Source organism: Rhineura floridana, chromosome 14 (assembly GCF_030035675.1).
Source record: "Rhineura floridana isolate rRhiFlo1 chromosome 14, rRhiFlo1.hap2, whole genome shotgun sequence".
NCBI lineage: Eukaryota > Metazoa > Chordata > Lepidosauria > Squamata > Rhineuridae > Rhineura > Rhineura floridana.
Window position 1 is genome coordinate 3,396,614 of NC_084493.1, and position 13,672 is coordinate 3,410,285.

General features: G+C 43.5%; 1 protein-coding gene across 2 annotated transcripts in view; it reads left to right on the forward strand.

Annotated features, from left to right (window-relative positions):
- Positions 1–13,672, forward strand: part of MEGF11 (multiple EGF like domains 11) — a 366,020-nt gene that overhangs the window by 270,872 nt on the left and 81,476 nt on the right. The gene's annotated exons all lie outside the window — the stretch shown is intronic.

The following is a 13,672-nucleotide window of genomic DNA, read 5'->3' on the forward strand; positions in this document are numbered from 1 at the left end:
GCCCTGATATTCATGTCTAGAGATGAGTGGATCTGCCCCTTTGGACGTTCTCTCAGTTCTGTATTTTTCCACATGTTTGCAACAATCTCCTAATATAAACACATCTTTGTAAGCAGTTTTGACTGACGTGCACATTTTGCTTTATTCATGTAATGCATTTTTAAAGCATTGTTTGGATGGAGAACTGCATCACAAAATTCAGATACGTGTGAATTTCAAAGGCTGGCTGTGTTTTGGCTCTTGTGTTGTTCTGGAAAGTGGGCATTAAATAAGTTTACCTTTACACCCTAACTGAATCAAAGTTCTCCCCCATCCCTATTCATGTCAAAATATCTACATTTCTGGAAAACTCAATAAAATATATTTGCAACCCACCCACCCCCATATTTAGACCCTGACTCTGACTCTGGCTGGAAAGATCTGTCAGTTTCAGTCCTCTCCGTTTCTCATTTTTTCAAAGCTTAAATTCTTTATATTTCTGCAGCAATTTGTGGTTTTTTTAAAGTCCTCATGAAAATTCTCCAGCATTTTAGTGCAAATTTCTCCTAATAAACGCATTTTTGTATTTATTTATTTATTACATTTATATACCGCCCCGTAGCCAAAACTCTCTGGGTGGTTTACAAAATTAAAAACATTGAACATTAAAAACAAATACACAATTTTAAAAACCACACAAAGTTTAAAACCATGGAACACAGATAAACCCAGTCAAAGACCTGGGGTCAGAGCGCAGCACATGCTGTAAGAATGCCTGGGAGACAGTTTTTGACTAATGTACACATTTGTGGGAGCCATTTCTTGTCATATAATGCATTTTTGTATGTTATTTTCACTCTTTTTTTTTTTTTTGCAGGCTTCCCCCTAACATAGGCATTTTTGTAAACATTATGTGGTGGGCGAACTGCAGAGCAAAATGCAAACAAGTGCCAGTTTTGGTTCTCAGATTGTTTTGGAAAGTGCAAATTTGATAGATTTGGCTTGAAATGCGCACTGAATCGAAATTCTCGCCCACCCCTACCCTAACTTTATGCTCCTCCTGTTTCTTGCAATCCCAGATATTGTTCAGTTGCACAGAATGTTTAGAAGTCATTGAGGTTCATGACTTCAGCCCCTCACCTCTCCTTGTCTTGGCCCTTCCTTTGCCTCTCCTCTGTGTTCAGATTTGCATTCTTCCAGTCACATTTTGCAACAGAGTCCCTAGGATTCTGCTTTGTGCCAGTGCTTCTCTGAGGCTTGTTGACACGTCTCTTCCATTTGGCTCTTAATTGGCAATGTGGGGCTGTCACATTGCATTTCCTTCGCCACAGACTTTTGGTACTGCAAGGGCCCCAGCGCCTTGACTTCAGACTGAGTTTCATCTGCATTTCAGAGGGCAATCTAGCCTTCTCCCATTGCCTTGTTTCCTTTTTATCTGCTGTTAAGGCTTAGGAATTTTTATATTGCTTTGTCGAAAGCACCTGCTTAGGGGCTGTTTGGCTCTTGGCATGTCAAGAGCAGGAGGTTGATTTCGTTTGTGGTTCAGATTCCAAACTGGGAATTGCAGGAGTGAGGTGGGAGAACCTAAGAATGACTGAGAGCCTCAACAATAGTATTTAAGTCTTTTATTTCACTTTCTATTTAACTATGATCCTCTGGGACCCTTTGAGGCAAACTCATGTGAACCTTAGAACAATTCCCTGCCTCACAGCCTCCAGACAACCGCTTGACCACTGCAGGGTAGAAGGAGGCTGCACAGAGAATTATTTTTATTTTTATTTATTCAATTTATATCCCGCCATTCCTCCCAAAGAACACCAGGGTGGCAAGCATATTTACAACAAAATATTTGAAGAAGAACAAGGAGGAGGAGGAAGGTGTAGCATGTGCCCTGGACTTGCACAGATGCACTCCTGCTGTAGGGACAGATGAATCTCACGCTTTCAGTTCTTGCAGTTTCTCCATCAGTTATGGCCTTCCTCACAGAATATTTAGGAATGTAGCAACTGCCTTGTACTGAGTCAGGCCATTGGTCCATGTAGTTCAGAAACTGGCATTCTGGATGGTACAGCAAGACGTCATTGGCCCCTCTAACTCAGTCTTGTCAACTGTAAAACCCTGGAGAGCCATTAACGGACAGACATGAGTCTTTCCCCACCGGACCTTCCTCTTTCGGCAACCCTTTTAAGTATATACATTATCCCAGTCTGTATTGGAATTGTTTTTAAGATGGCTTTAAAGACTTTTTTAATTTCTAAAGCTATTTTGTTTCTTAAAAGATTTTTTCTTAAAGATTTTTTTTTGCTTCTTAAGAAATTTATAAATACGTTTTTCGTTTTTAGTGGTTTAGCGCTTGTTGTGTGCCGCTCTGGGCTCCTTCTGGGAAGAAGGGCGGGATATAAATTTAATAAATATTGAGATATGCCAGAGATTGAACCTGCGACCTTTTGCATGGCTACTACGGCCCTTCCCCTAAATGCTGATATTGTCTACTAGATATTAAAGCTGCAACCACAACAAATGCTCTTCAGACACAGTCCAACTGGGATGAGGTTTCGGTTCTTTGTTTTGCAACTTAATCTTGAATGTATCCAAGAGTAGATCTTTCAACCTTGCTGAGAATCCTGCTATGTCCTCCTGGGATCTCAAATGGCGCCCTTGGATGTGTGCTGGGATGCACACAGGCCTCTGTGGAGCTCCATCACAACTGACCTCTGGAATGACCCCAGCAACTTGTATGAATTGTAAGCAGAGCTTGGAAAAGTTATTTTTGAACTACAACTCCCATCAGCCCAATCCAGTGGCCATGCTGGCTGGGGCTGATGGGAGTCGTAGTTCAAAAAAAGTAACTCTGCCAAGCTCTGATTGTAAGTCCTAGTAAAGCAGAACAACAAGTTTTTCTCCCTCTCTCGTAACACTAGAGCTGGGGGACATCCAACGAAGCTGAATGTTAGAAGATGCAGGACACACAAAAGAAAGGACTTTTTCACGCAGCTCATAGTTAAACTATGGAACTCACTCCCACAAGAGGCAGGGATGGCCACCAATTTGGATAGCTTTAGAAGAGGATGGCTGCAAGTAGGGATGGGGGTTCGGTAGGTGGTCCCTACCCGTTTGAATTCCAACACTCCAGCCTTCAATACTGATCCACCATTGTTTTGTTCGGGATTGTTTGCACAATTGCCGATTTGCAGGTTTTTTCCCAGTGAAAATAATAATGACATTGCTAAGAAAAACGCAGTGAAAATGCTTGTGTTGAAGCACTTCTCCCACTGAGTTAAGCTAAGAATGCATCAACTTAGAGAAAAGCTGATTACAAAGAAAATAACGTAAAATTCAGAGCAGATTTTTTTTTTTTAAAAATGTGCTGATGACAGCCACTACCTGCCACAGGAAATGAATGTTGGCCCAAAAACAATGCAGATTGTCGGATTATGTTGAAATCCAGTAATAAATCTGATTTAGCGAATATTCTCCCATATCCCTGGCTGCCAGCCACAATGGCTATGTCGTGCCTGAGCAGCTGCTGGACATAGCAAGTGGGGAGAGCGCTGCAGCACTTGGGTGCTACTTGCGGGCTTCCCATTGGAGCATCTGGCTGGCCACTGTGAGGACAGGATGCTGGACTGGATGGGCTGCTGGCCTGATGCAGCAGGTCTCTTCTGATGTTCGTACGGTCATAGTAGCTTAAAGTGGATGGTGATGCTTATCCATCCCTTGGCGTTTGCAAAGCCCATGGAATAACCAACAGTGGGGCCTTTACCTTACCTCAATTAATTTTTATTCCAATTTTCAAAACCAAAACAATACAAAAAGAAAACAACACAAATCAATAACTAGTACAATACAAAAAGAAATATATATATATATATGAAAAAGAAAGAATATTGACTTCCGATTTGTCATAGTTCAGCTATAAATCTATAATATATAACAAACCTATCTCTTAATAGATTATAAAATCACCTTCCTCCAACGGTTATCTTAGTTGGTTTCAAATCTCATTAACATCATATTTTAATCTTCCACAAAAAGTCAAAGAGAAGTTTCCAATCCTTGAGATATATGTCAATCAATTTTTTTTCTAAATAAACATGCCAATTAATTCAACTCATCAAATCTACTAAGTCCAGTAATTTTAAATCGCTCTTCTGTCATTATCCATATTGGGTCCATCTTCCATCTTCCATCTTTACGCATCCAAAAATCTTGCTGTCATAGTCATATAATAAAAGTCTGATAGGAATTTCCTCCATCACAGATATTTTCTTGCCATCAAATCCAAACGTATCACTGAAGTATTGTTGCAAAGCCGCATCTCTGTTCCTCTTTTCCACATGATACACTAGTACATCTCTTGAAGGTTTTTCCATTGACACAAAACAGGGATTAATTCTGTTAACTTTCTCCATTTCAAGTTCCATCAAATCCTTCCAGTCCAAGAATTTTTTTGAACCGATAATATCTTTATCTCCAATCTCTTCAATTCCTTCAGGGACAGCGCTGAATTCCAAACTGTAATATTTGTCTCCAGGATCCATCACAGCCAGGAAATCCAAATCTTTTTTCATGTCCATAATTAAGCCAATCTCCATAGTTTGAACCTTGCCTTTAATTTCTCTTTCATCCTTTTTTTTGTTTTCCAGATCTATCTTTATTCTCCTTTCTCATAGAATCCTGAGTTTCTTTCAGCTCCTGTCTAATTTCGTGAAATTCAATTCTCCACGCTTGTCTATTATTTCTCAGTTCTTGTTTTATTGAGTTAATCCCATTCATTATTTTCTGAAACATGTCTAGAGATAAAGTCCCTTCTTGTACATCCATGATCTTCTTAATTGTCATTCTTAAAGCCAAAGGAACAAAACTCCTTCAATTTTCAATGTCCCAAACAAAGAGCAGCTTATTTCTTTAACCAGTTACAAAGGAGTTAATCTTTCCAACAAACTAACGTCACACTCTAGACAGCCCTTATCTCTTATCTGCCCGGAAGTGTAAGAACGGCTTTAGTTCACAGCGTCGAAATAGCTAGTAGCAGAGAGAATGAGCAGATTCGTCAAAAAAAAAGTAGATCAGGAAAAATAGTCCCAGCCATAAATCAAAAAGATTTCTTATCTCTTCCAATCAGAAATCTCTCGTCCGTTGTAATCTTTAAAATGCTATTTTCCATGTCAGCTTTTTGCAATAAAAAAAAAAGATAAGCTATTTATATTTTCTTCCCCCTTAGTTCCGTGAATAAAAAAAGGAAAGTCTTACCTCACCTAGGTTATCTCAATTGCTGTTACTTTGACAAATCTCTTTAGCTGTATAGATAAGAAAATGATGAATGTAGACAGGAGGATGTTTGCCTGTTAATCCGTATAAAAAAAAACGGGTCACTTATCCAGCTGAGCTAGCATAAAAATCCTCGCTGTGTCTGAGCTGCTGGAAGACAGACAATTCTGATGAATTCCAGACTCCAACAATCAAAACAAAGCTATGTGGGAAATCTCACGTTTCTTCTTTAACCGGAAGAAATTATTCCCAGTCAGAAAAGAGCCTTCTGACTGAATTTAAACTGGATAAGTTTCATCCAAGACGGAGCTCGTCTCAGAGGCTGCACAGGCGTAGGGATCCTCCTGGGAAGTCAGGGCCTTTACCTTTTCAACATGGCAATCAATAATTTAGGACAGCCACTTCTGTATGCAAACAGGGGCCTGTTGCCCACCCTTGGTGCCTGGATGGTAGCAGCCCGCCCTTTTCCTACTAAATATTCATGGCATAAACAAAGTTGCTGGTTTTCTGTTTGAGCCCAGAATGAGTTTGTTTTACTGCTTTGACCTTAAATAACAAACTGATCTTACATGGTGAGGAGTATGAATAACAATGTGCTTCAGTGGAACGCTTGACTGCGCTCGCTCTCCTCCACGTCCTGTCCTTTCTGAGCATTTTCATGGATGAAATTGTTGGATCCACCCAGGGCCCCCTGACACGGCACACTAAAGGAGAGTTTTAATCTGGGGAGGACATACTTCCAGGTACTCCCATTCCATTGGAAATAGTTGGGAAGCTGCCTTATACTGAGTCAGACCATTGGTCCATCTAGCTCAGTACTGTTGACACTGGCTGGCAGCAGCCCTCTAGGGTTTTAGAGACAGCTCTCTCCCTGGCCTACCAGGAGATGCCACCGGGGATTGAACCTGGGACCTTCTGCATGCAAGGCAGATGCTCTGCCACGGAGCTACAGCTCTTCCTTCCTATTGCCCCAAGAAAAATATCCATCCTGAGAAAAGCTGTTTTGTATTGCTCAAGGGTCTGTGCTCTGTGTGTGTTTAATCACAGCCACACTTTTGAAGCTATCTGCATTGGCTTCCAGACATGCAAGGTGAGACGGCTGGGCCACTGCCCTGTGTGCCAGCACAGTTCTTTGCACTGTGGCAAACCTTTGCTGGCAGTGAACATTTGCAGGGGAGAATTAGTGGCCAGGATAGGGTGCTTAACCCTTCCCTTTCCACCCACTGATTATCCCCTGCAAATGTCCCTCTGGCTGTGTTTAGCCTATTTGCTGCCCAGCTAAGCTCATGGGGGCAATGGCTGAGGAGGGGCATTTGGAGAGGGAAATGCAGCAGACGTAGAAAGGATCAATCCTTTCTCCCTCTTGCTTGGCTGCCTTCTCCTGCAAAGGTGCCCATTCCCTTCCCCTTTCCCCATTTGCATTCTTTCAGTATTTTCAGATTTGGAAACATGCAGTTGGCTGAGGTCACACATTGCTCCTCCCGCAGTAGACCTGCAAGTTCTTAAACATGCAGCAAAATCTTTGGGACCTGTTTATCTCACATCATGAGCCAGTTCCTCCCAGTATTTTATCATTAACACCAATAATAGCACCTGCAGAGAGCTATTAGCAGCACTCCGAGAGGAAGCGAATCCTTCCAGAGATCATCTTTCTCTCTTAAGACCTTGAGCCCTGCCGGCTGGGGCTTACGGGAGCTGCCGTTCAAAACGTATGGAAGGTGCCGGGTTGGGGAAGGCTGGTTGAAAGCTCCAGGCTGCTGTGAATGTGCCTGAGAAACACCCCTCTTAATTTCCATGGGAAGCCAATTAAGAGGCTCTGGCCTGTTCTCCCCAGTTTGTTATTGAAAGCCATATGTTTACCTTGTGGGCAGATGCTTGCAAGGAGCTGCAGTGGATTAATTGTAAATGTTGCCCTTAAGTTACGCCTCCGTATCTAGGATCTGCATCAGTGCGCAGATATGTTGCACCAGAATGCTGGAAAACATCCCACAGCATAGCAGTATATGCACCGTTGATGAAGTAAATCGGCTTATCTGGCATTGCGGATTCTGTGATCAAGCAGCCCCTGTTACAGAGATAAAGGTCTGTTTGTGTCCCTCTTCACCTGCTCTATTAATTTTAAACACTTCCACATTGTCCATATCACACTGCGCCCTTCATTTCCCCCAAGGGACACCAATTCCTTCTAGGTCCCTTTTAACACGAGCTCACCCTATTTGTGATGCTGCTAAAAAGAAAATGTATTCCACATTTTTGAAAGAGAAACAGAAAAAGAAGAAATAAATATGAAGTTCCAACTAAATCAGGGGTGGACCATCTTTTTTTTCTGTCGAGGGCTCAATGCCTTCAGAAATAGTCTGCTGAGTGGCAACGGGCAGGGCTAGGGATGGGGGGGGAAATATCCACTAAATTGGACTTAGTAATGGATTCCAACTAAATCCGACAGTCCGCTGTCTTTTCGGACTGGCACTGTTATCTTGTGGCGGGCTGTGGCTATAATCAGCACAGATTTTTTCCCCCAATTTCCCCCCTGATTTTACGTAATTCTGAATTTCATCTAAGTTGATGCATTTGTAACAGTGTGTAGTTGTGATAAATAGGAAGAAATAAACCTCGTGGAACACCTTGATCGTTTACATTAAAAATTCATGCAATTTTTTTTGCAACCAGAGACAGCAACAGCGGATCGAGTTGGCAAATGCCAAAGCGAGCGGGAACAAAAGCAGGGTGGATCAGGATGGAACGACGGACTATCAGAATACAAGTGGATCAGGACTAGGCAGCAAACCCCATTCCTAGGCAGGGTCAAGAGCCAATGGCGGGTGACGCCGCCCCGTTTTCTCTCTTCTCCCTCTGCATTTTTTCAACCCCCCCTCTCTCTCCAAGAGGGGAATAGGGGGCCTCCTAACAACTCTTAGCACCCTTAAGAAACTACAGCTCCCAGGATTCTTTGGGGGAAGCCATGACCATTTAAAGTTGCATGATAGTGCTTTAAATGTATAATGCAGATGGGGCCTAAGAATGCAAATGTAAGACTGAGTACCAAAGCAGACATGGCTTTAAATGCATCTTTGCATTTGGCTTGCAGGATTTTGCATGCACCGATGGGGGGAATTTCCTTCTAAAGCAAATACCAGCCTCAGAGGAAAGATTTGCCTCGGGATTGCTGCAGGGAGAGGAAAGAGTTAAATCACCCATCCATGTCTACTGCTGCCACCCCAATAATTATCATGCACACCCTTTGCTGGCTAAGGCAATTTGCATTTTTTTTAAAAACCACTCCATGTTAAATGCGAAGATGCTTTTAATATCATGCCTAGATTGGCTGTTAGTTCTATATGTTTACTATGCAATAGTCATGAAAAACGTATTTGCCCTTTTTATCCTGAAATGGAAGAAGAATTTGGTACATGGAGCCAGCCTCCCCAAATGCAAACCTGTCCTTTCCCCCCTTCATGGCGAACAGCAGCTTGCACGGCGGGTGTTTGCAGGGGGGAGGAAGGAAGCATTTCCACTGAGCTCTGGGAATGGAGAACGGCCCTTCCACATCAGCCCTTTAAGATGAAATCCCTCAGCAAACAATTAAGCGCCACTGACTCTCCCTGTGGTCCATATGGAATCCTCAGCTGTGGGGAAGTCAAGCATTAAATATCAGACTATTTATGGTGAGATTCCTTAATACAGCCATAACACCTTCTTCTTCTTTTTCCTGGGAGTGGGGGGTGGGGGTGGTTACACATTTTGAACTGAATTAACTATCATTCCCCATTTTATGCTGTCTCCAAGCTCACCCTTTTCAGCAGAACGTACAACACTGATTAAGTTGCCGACCTGCCTGGGAAGCGGGAGAGGGAGGGAGGGAAATAATGGTCAGCAGATGGAGTCCAGATGTTGATTAATTTCAGTAGATAGGAGAGAAATCTAAAACACCATATTGCAAGTGAAAAGATCCTATAACACTTGATACCCAGCCTAATAGAATATATGCTCGTTAACGATTAGCAAGGAAGATAGCTGATTGCTTTTGTCGGAGGGGTGGGAAGCTGCGGGGGCATTGTTTGGATAGGAGTGCTCACATGCATATCATTTCATGATCTGGGCTCCCCAAATTGAGGTGAAAATGTTAATGATTTTTGCATTTAGAATTAATCCCTTTTTGGAGCAGGTGCCATTGATTTGCGTCACAGGTTTCTTTCCATGGAAACTTAACAGGGCAATCCTGCGGATCTTTACTCAGCACTAAGTCCCACGGTGTTCAGTAAGCCATATTCTTATTCTCTGGTAAGTGTGCATAGGATTGCAGCCTGCGTTGCATAAAATATGTTACCACAGCAGGCCAGGATTGGCCCAAGAAATTTGTGCTACCTGAGGACAAGATGGCACCCTCCTCGTTCCATGTATGGAAGCCAACTTGGTCCAGAGGCTACTCCAGGAAATGCTTGGCAATCTGACTGAGAAAAAGGCTCAGTGGCCATGGGATATCACCTTCCTTTGAACTCCTCCATCCCGATGATAAGCAGATTGGGGCAAATAGCAGCCGGGGGACTTTTTTTGGCAGGAAACCGGGGTGAGGCCCTGATGTAGATCAGGAGCCCATGACTGCTGTATCTTAAAAACAAAACCAGTTTAAGTGCGCTTTTTCAAACACGTTTATCATAGTGCTATGTATGGCTTTCTTGGTGGTGCTTCCCCATTGGCAAGATGCCCTCCCTGGTGAGGTCCTCCCACACTACTGATTTTCAGGAGACGTTTGTAAAAGTTCCTCTTTACCTAGGCATTTGATGGCTGGTAGATACAGGCCATGGCAATCTTGAAATTAGTAGCGATGAGGGAGTGTGATCATTTTAAAATGTTTCTGGTGAATTCCTATATGTTCTTCGATGGTTCTTAGTTGTTTTAAATGTGTTTTATTTTCTTTTAAACAGTATTGTTCCACCACATTGATGTTTGCCTCCCTGGCTCCCTTGGGAGGAAGGGCCGGATAAAAATTTAATAGATAAATAAGTACAGCTTTCCCCTTAGGGGTGTGTTCCCTTGTGACTGCTGTGATCTTCTGTCTCTGGGCTAAAGACAAGCACAGTTACAACCAGAGCAAAAACAGGAAGGGGGAAAAAGTCCCTGCGGTGATGCCCGTGATCTCTCCAGCAAGGAACACCATGGTGCCAACTGACTGACTGAAACCTCTCTCAGTGACCTCCACTATTTAAAGGTGATCTAAAGAAGCCTAGTCCTCTTCACCTGGTTCTCACATGTAGGGCACTCCTGTGTAGAAGGCAGGGTGGGGCCACACTGCTTGTTCTGGCTGCGTCAGCCAACCCTGAAAAGAAAAGCGTCTCCATGGATGTTTGGCGCAAGGCTAACCAGTGCACATGAAGTTGGGACAGGGCCAACGGCATGGCCCCAATCCTCTTCCTACACATGATGTCCCTACATGTGAGTAATGCATGAATAGGGCTACTGCCATTACAGCTTGGGGGCTCAGAGGCTAAATATAGAGCAAGGGTAGCCAAGGTGGTGCCCTCCAGGTATTGAACTATACTTCCCATTGTCCTTGATCATTGGCCATGCTGGCTAGTGGTTAGGGACTGGCTGATGGGCGTGGTAGTCCAACAGCATTTGGAAGATACTTTGTTCACCACCCCTGATTTAGGAGGTGCTCAAGTCCCAAAACTTTGAGAGAAAGTGGCTTATGCTGTGCAAGAAGATGGATGGTCCCATCGAAGTCATAATCGTCCTCAGGATGAGCATGAAATCTTCACTTTTGATCTTTGCATAGGACATGGTGGATAGCAAAGTACCAGGCTAATCTGTTCTTTGTGATTCTCCCTGAGGTACACCTAGATACTGCAGCTTAACTCCCTGAATGGTAGCCTCCGCCTGACAGCTATCTGCTCTAGCTGTTTATCACGGCTTGATGCTGATCACAGTCCACACTGAACCAGGTTGGCAGGAAGATTATATATAGACACATTCTTGGGGCCAACTGCATGTTATATGGACAATCTGTGATCAGATCTCTTCCCCCCAAAAAATTTTTAACTTAAAAAGCAGCCCTAAAGTGGGTGTGGGGAGATGGGCAGTGCACCAAGGAACTGGCACTGGTGAATGGGTATTTAACTTTTCCCTGATCCAAATCCCCTCCACACACACACACAGCTCCTGTTAATCCCAGTATTCAGAGGCATCCTGTGGTGTACCTATTAACTTCCGTGGATCTGTTCTGCATACATCTAACACTGGGCTGTATCCAACGTTCTCTGTCTGCTTGCCCTTGTGCTAGTAGATGAGTGAATTTTAATGTTGCACAAGAGAAGAATCCAGTGCAACAGTTGTGCTAGCGGAAACTCATTGCACAACAGATCACACAGTCGATTGTGCAACAAAGCTATCAGCAACCTGCTGATGCAATCTCTTGTGCAACAGTGTTCCACTGGCTCAAAACATACCACTAAGTGACTTAGCGCTTCATTTAGTACAGCCCATTGGATTTAAACCCCTGTCTTTCGGCCACCCAATGACCTCTCTGCTCCTCAACTCTGTCTAATGGTTTCTGAAAGCCATTGATGTCAATGCCTACTGCAACACCCAGTGGCAATCAATAAAATTGTCTTAAATATGTCACCCACAGCCATCAGGAATGACCTTGAGGATTATTTTTGTATGAAGATCGACGGAGCCTTTTTTCCTTCTTCCGTTTTTCTATTCCACCCTTGACCTTAACAGCCATGCCACACATTGCTTTGGTCACCATCCTTCCCTGCTAAAAAGGCCCACCTGTCTCCACAGATTTTCATCATTAGGTCAGTGTTGCAGTCCACGTTCAATAGAGGAATGTAGTCATATGGCTCCTTGGCTTACATTTTGAGATTCCATAAAGGATATACCTTCTGACCTCACTGTCGCACGGTTGAAATTTAGTTTCTTGCAAACTCCTTGGGATGGAGACATTTCCCCACTTTTGGTTTGTGTCAGTCTGCAGAGCACCAAATACATTGATGTTGCAATATAAATAATACATCATTATGTATGCTCAGCAGTTTCTCTGGGGTTTTCAAATATCACTTCTTTGGGGCCTTGTTTGTTTGTTTGTTTTGCCTTTGCGAGGAGACAGAGCATCGCATGACATTAAGCCCTTATCGTCTTTTGTGATTAGTGCTTTGTCCGTGATGCTTTTCTTAATGAGCAAACAGCTGTTCTGAGAGATTTGCCATTCTACCTTTCCCACCTCCTGCTGTATGGCTGCCGAGAGTTTGTCCCTGTTCTTCTTTTGCACCGATCCAAAACAAGCCATTGTAATGTTAGAATTTCAGGGAATGATGGACATTGTGCCGAAGGACTTGGTCTAAACCAGAGATGGGCTACAATTGGCTAGCCCAGGCTGCTCTCCAGACCCAAAGATGCTTCCTAAGAATGCTGAGGATCCTAGCCCTGGTGCTGAGAACTTCTGAGCTTCCAAGGATTAGTTTGGATGTGATGGAAAGCACAGATAGGGTTGCAACAAGACAAAGAGGCCCAAATTCACTGCATTTTCCCATTTATGCAGAGTTTCAGGGCCGCTTCCAATGTGACTAGTTTGATGCACAGAAAGCTGGAAGCAACATTTAGATTATCATTTGCATCTTTTTCTCTCTGCCTGCTGACATGCCCTGAGATGCTGCAGACTACTGTATTGTCCCAGCACACCTTAAAGTAGCCTTGGCCCAGCAGGCCCTCTCCAGAGGTTTTGAACTACAACTCCCATCAGCCCCAGCTTTGTTAGGCCATGCTAGCTAGGGCTAATGCAAGGTGTTGTCCAAAACATCTGGAGGGTGCCCTGTTGGGGAAGGCTGCCTTAGGAAGAGATACTTCAGGAATTCCTCCAGATGTTTTGGACTACAACTCCCATGTAGCTGTGCCTATTTATGCCGAGTAGAGTTGCAGTGTTCTGTAATCTGCAAGCTCATCTATGAAGCATTTCTGAACTGGAATTTTCTTTCAAACCTCATAAAGAAAAGCACCCCCTTGCATCTGAGTCTGATTTCAGCAGCCGGAGGCAGGACAGATGTGGGACTAGATGGACCTCTGGCCTGATCCAACAGGCCCTTCTTATGTTCTTAGGTTCCTATCAGTCCCAGTCAGCACAGCCATATGATTCTGGGGCTGATGGCAGCCTGGCCAAGTTGGCTGGGGGTGATGGGAGTTGTAGTCCAAAACATCTGGAGGACACCACATTGGCAAAGGCTAGTCTGGACATTATAAAGGGGAGTGGGGTATCTCTGCAGAGGCACTCTCATGTGCCTTAGAGTGTTTCATTTCAACTTAATGGGTAAGTAGGATTTGTACTCCTTGTTTTTAGCTGATCTCGGCTGGGTTTAATTTGTGACTCTTGCTTTATTATGTGTTACTTTGAACAACTGATGGGTAATAAGTTAAGGACTAGCAT